Source organism: Rhododendron vialii, chromosome 1a (assembly GCF_030253575.1).
Source record: "Rhododendron vialii isolate Sample 1 chromosome 1a, ASM3025357v1".
Lineage (NCBI taxonomy): Eukaryota > Viridiplantae > Streptophyta > Magnoliopsida > Ericales > Ericaceae > Rhododendron > Rhododendron vialii.
The window spans coordinates 3461569-3469217 of NC_080557.1; the positions used below are offsets into that span (position 1 = coordinate 3461569).

Below are 7649 nucleotides of genomic sequence, written 5' to 3' on the forward strand. Positions count from 1 at the left end.
CAGGCAGCCAAAGACTTGCTTGATACCTTCGAAAGGGTATACATTGAACAGATAAGTTCTGGACAGAATGCACATGCAGATTCATTAGCTTGGTTGACTGCAACTGTACCAGCTGAGTTCAAAAGGAAGGTAGCAGTCGAATATCTAAGTGAGCCGAGCATTGGAAGAAGTGTGGACTTGGTCTTGGACGTGAACCAAGGCCCAAGTTGGATGGACCCAATCATGGAGTTCTTACGAGACGAGATACTCCCTTCTGACAAAAAGGAGGCTCATAAGATAAGGATTAAATCTGCTAGGTTTTGGCTGTCCCCAGAGGGTAAGTTATACAGAAAATCCTTTACAGGCCCATATTTGCTTTGCATACATCCTGAGATGGTGCAGAAGTTTCTTCATGAAATCCATGGGGGAACATGTGGGAGCCATGCTGGAGGCAGGTCCATTGCCCACCGAGCAATTACTCAAGGCTACTGGTGGCCACACATGCAAGAAGATGCAAAGGTGTATGTAAAGATTTGTGAGAAGTGTCAAAAATTCTCACCAATGATTCGAACGCCCGCCGAGGATCTGGTGCCTTTGACAAGTCCCTGGCCGTTTGCTCAATGGGGAATGGACATCGTGGGTCCACTACACAAAGCAACTGGGAATCGAAAATTCCTGCTAGTCGCAACAGACTATTTCACTAAGTGGATTGAGGCTGAACCATTGGCCAAAATCACTGAACCCATGATAGAAAGGTTCGTGTGGAAGAGCATCATCACTCGCTTTGGGATCCCTTACTCATTGATCACAGACAATGGATCCCAATTTCAGAAGAAATTCAAGGCTTTTTGTGTCCAGTATGGAATACAAAATTATTATTCCATCCCAGCCTACCCTCAGAGTAATGGGCAGGCAGAGGCGTCTAACAAAAATATCCTTGATGGGATCAAGAAAAGGCTGGACAAAGCTAAAGGGAAGTGGCCTGACGAGTTACCGTTAGTTTTGTGGGCTCACCGGACAACACCTAGGAGGTCTACGGGAGAGACCCCCTATTCATTGGCATATGGAACAGAGGCTGTCATACCTTTGGAAGTAGGTCTGCCGACCAACATGACCATTTTGGTTGAAAGTGGAGGTAATGACAGGGCCCTTGAAATCGAGCTTGATCTCGCCGAGGAGAGGAGAGAAAGGGCCTTGGTCCATCTGGCTTCCTACCAGGAGCAGCTAATGAAGAGCTATAATAAGCATGTTCATCCTCGAGAATTTGGTGTTGGGGACCTCGTACTACGAAAAGTGCTCGGCAACACCAAAATGGCCAATGAAGGCAAGTTGGGGGCCAACTGGGAAGACCCGTATCGAGTAACCGAGATTGTAGGCATAGGGGCCTATAAATTGGCAGATTTGGATGGAAATTCAATTCCGAGGTCTTGGAATGTCCATAATCTACGAAAATTCTTCGTTTAGAAGCATTGAGTTCTGTTTTAGATTGCACTACGTACTTGCATGGGAATTAAGAATATAATTCCCTTGTTCTAATTTTGTTATTTTAGTTGCAAGGGGTACGAATAACGCCCTCTTGAGTTTTACAAATTATGAATAAAGTCACTTTTTTCAATATAAATGTTGTGTTCTTGGTATTTGTTTTAACAATACGAACTACGAGATTAGTTTCCCTCATTCGTATTGGGGAGCAGGGTACACATTTAAGTACGTGAAACTTAAACACAAGTATGAAACACTTGTGTGATTTTCAAAACTTTAACAAGTATGAGCACACTTGTATGCATTGTTTAAGTACGTGAAACTTAACGCAAGTATGAATTTCTAAGTACGTGAAACTTAATGAATACAAGTATGAAAACACTTGTATGGAATTTAAAGTACGAGACACTTGGAAAACAATTGGCTTGGCTTAAAACATAACGAGTATATGTTAGCCACAACTATTCAAGTACGAGAAACTTAAAACAGTTAAGTACAAATATGAAACACTTGTACGGTTTACAAAACAAGTACGAAAACACTTGTATACTTGTTTTTTAAATACGTGAAACTTAACGCTTGTATGTTTGTTCTTAAGTACGTGAAACTTAAACAAACACTTGTATGGATTTTCAAGTACGTAATACTTAACTGTAGTTCACAAAGTACGAGATACTTAGAGCATTTGTTTCTAAGTACCTGAAAGAGTACAAGCAATGATGATTTACAAGATATGCTACGTATTGAAAGCAAACAACGAGATCAAAACGTATGACATACTTTGACAAAGCCTGTTTGCATCCGAACATATGCAAACAAACAAGTTAGCCGAGCAAACGATATAGTTTTGCCACAAGGGGCCGAATACCTGTATTAACAAAATAATACCATACTAAGAGAAAGTATTGGTACCACGCAGGGTTGAAATACCATGGTCACACAGGACCAGCCACATTGTTTGAGTCAACAAAAACAAAACATATAAATACTTGCTTGCCTTTCAGTCTAGGTTCTGAACTTCTGGTTGAATATCAGTTCCAGCCAAGCCAACAGCAGCAGCAGCAATCTCCTCATGAACAAAAGTCTCAACGGTTACTTCCCGAACAGACAAATGCTCTACAACATCTTGCGACTCCACTTGTATTTCTTCATCAGCATCTGCAAAATCATCAATCTGCTGATCAACATCATCAGTTGGAGAACCATCATGCTCTTGGGGAGCTACTGCTTGGCGGCTTGGAAGATCATTTTCCACCCAGAGGGGGGAATCCTCGGCAATTCCTACCTTTGTTAGACACGCCTCCAAGCAAGCAGTCCAGATCTGATCTTGAATAGCCGGCATCTGCTCCACATAACTGGCCGTCGTGGCGTCTAAACCCTTTTGATAACCATCTTCAAAGGAAGCCTTTTTGGTGCTATCAATCTCGGCCATAGCTTGATGAAGGCTATTTTCTGTGGTCTCAAGCTTGCCTTTTGTCTCAGAGAGATCTGTTTTAGCTTTATCTCTCTCCCTCTCTAATCTTATGACTGTTCGGAGCAGCCTAGTGTTGTCATTTAAAAGCCTAATTCTCTCGGCTTCAGCTTCTTGGAATTTTTGGCCCAGTACGACCATTTTTTGGATAAACTACAGCAATACCAAACGTAAGTAACATTTCTTAATTATTACAACAAAGATGGGGCTTAAAACAAGAAGTTTTTGTTACCTTGATTCCACTGACGAGACCAGTAGACACAAGCCGATCAGGGGGAGACGAGGACTCCTTTTGCAAGTCAACAGGGAGCAGCAACCCTTGAGCCAGGGCAAATGCTGTTTCTGATGAACTAGCACTGTCTCCAACATGAACAGGACGGTCTCCCCTAGTAAATGGAGGAGTCCACGTCTGGGAAAGAATTTGGGTAGTTGGAGAAGTAGGGTGATGAGTTTCAGTATCTGCTTGAGAAGCAGTACCAGTTAGGTCCTCAGACCTAGGCTGTTTGTCCCGATGAGCGTTAACAGCCTCAAGGGAACTATCCTGTTCCCGAGGAGAAGATGATGATCTTGCAGATCCCCCCTATTGCGACGTGATCGTGGGGGGGGGGGGGGGGGGGGGGGGGGCGCCAGGTGATGCTACCCTACTGGCAGCACCACGTCCCCATGTGGAGACAGTGAGTAGAGAGCTGAGGTCAATGGGTTGGCGCGTCATCGTACCTGGGGTTGGAGGCGATCGAGAGTATCCGGAGGAAGATGACTGGCTAGTATTGCAGAGGGGAATGGATTGTTGTTCAGGGATCACTTGCCTTCGCCCAGCAGGTCTTTTGAGTACCACACATGTCTGAGGTACGCCTTCAGGAATAACAACTTCACCTGGCTGTCCGGCAAGAGTAACACCAGCTTGAAGTCTTGAGTTGCGTGGTTGGGGAGCAATGGAGGTTGAATCAGTGCTGGTGCTAGGGTGAGCAAGCCTTCTGTCTATAACCCCTCTATATGAAGGGTCGTATCCCAGCAGCACTTCAGCATTACGACCCCGACCAGCTGTAGAGGTGCCCGGTTCACCTGTATACTTTAAGATCTTGTTGATATCCTCTGTTCGGACGTTGCTTGGTACACGTCTAGGATGCCTGTTAGTGTTTTTAGCTGCAAGATCGAAATTGAAAAACCAAAATTAGACACATAGAAAAGCTACGAGAAAGCAGTAAACGAAAAATTGCAAAGATAAAAAAAAAATGAGGAGCATACGTGGGTATCCCCATATGTGGGGGCAGTGGAGGCCCACCACCTGACCATCCTCTCCTAGTGGCTCAAAGGCTCCAGTAACGTAAAGGAAATCAATCTCATGATCCCGAGCAGAATCTGGCAAGTTGAGCACGAGACGCTTGTCTGCTTTCCTAACTTTGAAGTAATAAGTGTTATATTCAGGGTTTAGTACAATACTGTACCGCCACTGAATGTCCCAAATTCCTAGCTGCGTCCCCAGAATCCTATTCAAAGCTATTACTCCCATTATCAGCCTAAAAACGTTTGTTGATAGTTGCATGGGGGTGAGACGGTACCAGTTTAAGATCTGGCGGAGTAATGGGTGAAGGGGAAATCGGACTCCACCTTCGACAATGGCCACGATTGGGATACACATTCTATCCCATGAGCCACCATCCCTATCTGCTCCCAAGGGGGCGAGTTCGAGCCCCACATTATCAGGGATGCTATACTCAGACCTAAATGCTGCCATGGCAGTTGGGGTTTCACAGTGTTTCCTAAACTTACTGGGCTTTGGAGGGTTTTCATTATCATCCGCCATGGGTACGAAAGAAATGAGCAGGATAAAGTCAGAGAACTAGGTGCAACTGAAACCCTATGAAAACCAAAATCTGGATCGAATCTCAGAATATGACGCAAGAAGGAGCGAGAATGAGAAGTTGTCACACCCCACCCCGGGCCAGCACTCAAATGAGCCTAAACCGACATGAGGGTGCAACATCAACCACCAACCCATTTCTATAACTCAAGTTTTAGCAACTAAATTAACCAACAACCATTTTATTGATAACGCAAAACTTAACGTTCTTACAAACACAGCGGAAGTCTTAAGAAAGCATTAAACTATACAATAAACCAAATATGAACATAGGCTGCAACTACATCCCTATCTACAAAATTTTGCCAAAACTAGTCCAACCTTCCCAACATGCTACCCTAAGCGAGTGTACAACCCCACGACGATCAGCAGTGGATATCTACAACGCCTGCAAAATTGGATTCCAAAATGGAATCCAGGAGTGTTATGAGACATGGATGCAATTCCATATTAAAGGTACAGCTAAAAGATATTCTCAACTTGTAACAGTTTATCGAGAAATAAAAAGTAACACCAGACAAGCAGCTAATAATTTAAGGCATAAGCCTTTTGGCATTAAGCCAATCACCGGGCACACAGCCAATAGTTTAAGGCATAAAGCCATATGGCATAAAGCCAATCACCGGGCACACAGCCAATAGTTTAAGGCGTAAAGCCCTATGGCATAAAGCCAATCACCGGGCACACAGCCAATAATTTAAGGCATAAAAGCCTTTTGGCATAAAGCCAATCATCGGGCACTAAGCCAACATTCAAGTTTAATTCAATATAGAATAACATCTATAAATCAAACACTCACCTCGTACTCCAAAAGAAAGTACAACTATGGTTTCGGTGCTCCTTGATTCACCGACTCGTCACCTATCCACAAGCCAAACATTTTAGTATAGAAATACTTTTAAGACTTTAACAAATGCATTAACAATGTTCTGCATCAATTTAACTATTTAGTAATTGCCGAACAAAAGTAAATTCACCAATTCGTACCCAAAACCAAGAATTCCACAATTTCACACATTATCAACAGAATCACTGATCGATTTCTGACTATAGAATTCTATAGGTTTCAAAGAATACTACAAGACCACCACCACTAGCAAGAAGGCTTCTAGTACATCAATCTAGATATAAAATTTGCCCAAATTGGACTCCGAATGACTAAGATATGCTCAATTGAAATTACACATCTAAAACAGAAACTACAGACCCAGCAGAACAGTCTGCAATCGAATGCTCATTAAAAATCACACACTTAATCTTTTCCAATATTTCCAATGCCAAAACAACACCAACTGATCAAGGTTTAAGACTCAACAACATCCATAGTCAGTAAGCATATTGAACTATGACAAAACTGATGAAGAACACAGCTATAAAACCTGCCCAGAATTTCAGAATCATCAAACTATTAACTTCGGAACCAGAACTGAATTTGCTCAGACCAAACTAAGGCACAAACTTAACAGATTCAGAAAGATATACAAGTCTAGTTTCGGAATCAAGAAACGGTGTGTAAAACCAATACCCGAGCAAGAAGTTATGCCCGTTTTTCCAACACGTGTCTGGGCTGTCTGCCCAGACGCGAATCTGACTGCAGCCCGGTTCAAGATTTTTATCTTTTTTCATACTATTCAGAAAATTCTGAAATTTTTACAGCATAAACTAAACACAAAGAAGCATCTACAGTAAAAATACCAGAAAATAACATGAACGGTATGTCAATGGTAAAAATTCGTCAAAAACAGGACAGACTCAACTCTGCTCAAAACACAGTTATGCATATTCATATGTTATACACGAATTTTCAGGAATAAACTCAACTTCAAGCTCAAAAACCCTCTCTCATGGCTTCAATTTGACCATACCTATTTCCTCCTTTCTTTCCTTCTTTCTTCTTCTTCTCCACCGGCTGATCTCTCTCTCTCTCTCTCTCTCTCTCTCTCTAACGTTGCAACCTCTTCCGATGGGTTTTGTTTGTTTTTTTTTTTTTTTCCCTTTTGATGACACACACACACACCACCTCACACAAACACACGGCACACATGCACCAATTTAAAAAAAAATTGCACTTTAGCCCTTAAGTTATTAAATATAACATTTAAGCACCTCAATTAAAAAGGGTGTTACAGAAGTCTTACGAAGCTATTGCAGTGGTTGCCTGAGATGCAATCAAAGTTGCGGATGACGGCAATGGCAGATGAAAGACGGTTGATTTTTCCTGGTTTTAGAGAGAGAATGGAAGGATTCGAATTTTGGGTGAAAAAACCCAAAAATATCCCATTAGGAGTTAAAAGTAGAGGCACGGAGACGAAACGTTTCATCTTATGCCGTTACATGAAAAGTAACAAGAAAAGAGAAGTCTCAACGGATGGCCGTTCTGACGCCGTTCGTAAAACGTCAGAACTGAGTTAAATGCAAAGCATACGAAATACGCCACGTGGAGTTCCTGCCTCGAGACGACATAATGATTTAAACGCCAAAAGGAATTAGTGGCATATCTACACAAGATTGAAGAAATTGAAGCTTAGTTCAAAAGATAAATTTTTAGTTTTACCAGCCGCCCCCGAACAGAGGCAAAATGATAAAACTGGGGAGCAGTTGTAGGGAGATGTTCCCGAACAGATACATCTAGTTGCCGAACACGTGATGTGTAAAGAACACGTGATGTATAAAAACGCGTGAAAGATTGGACAAGGCCGATCACCGAGCAGTGTGTTGAATGGCGATAAGGGCCAATAACATGAGAAGTCTTTTGGTAAACTAACTGTTCGGCAGATAGAGATATCCCGATTATATTGGACCAAAGTTACATGTGAAGTAGCTGGTCCAAACAGACTGCTCGGTTATGATACAGCT

At 42.4% G+C, this 7649-nt stretch overlaps 1 long non-coding RNA gene across 1 annotated transcript; it reads right to left on the reverse strand.

Moving 5' to 3' along the window:
* Window positions 1-4959: 4959 nt before the first annotated feature.
* LOC131303793 (uncharacterized) lies at window positions 4960-6737 on the reverse strand. Its single transcript, XR_009192197.1, has 2 exons — window positions 6659-6737; window positions 4960-5654 (listed from the first exon to the last, which is right to left on the reverse strand). It is a non-coding gene; the product is annotated as an uncharacterized LOC131303793 (long non-coding RNA).
* Window positions 6738-7649: the final 912 nt, after the last annotated feature.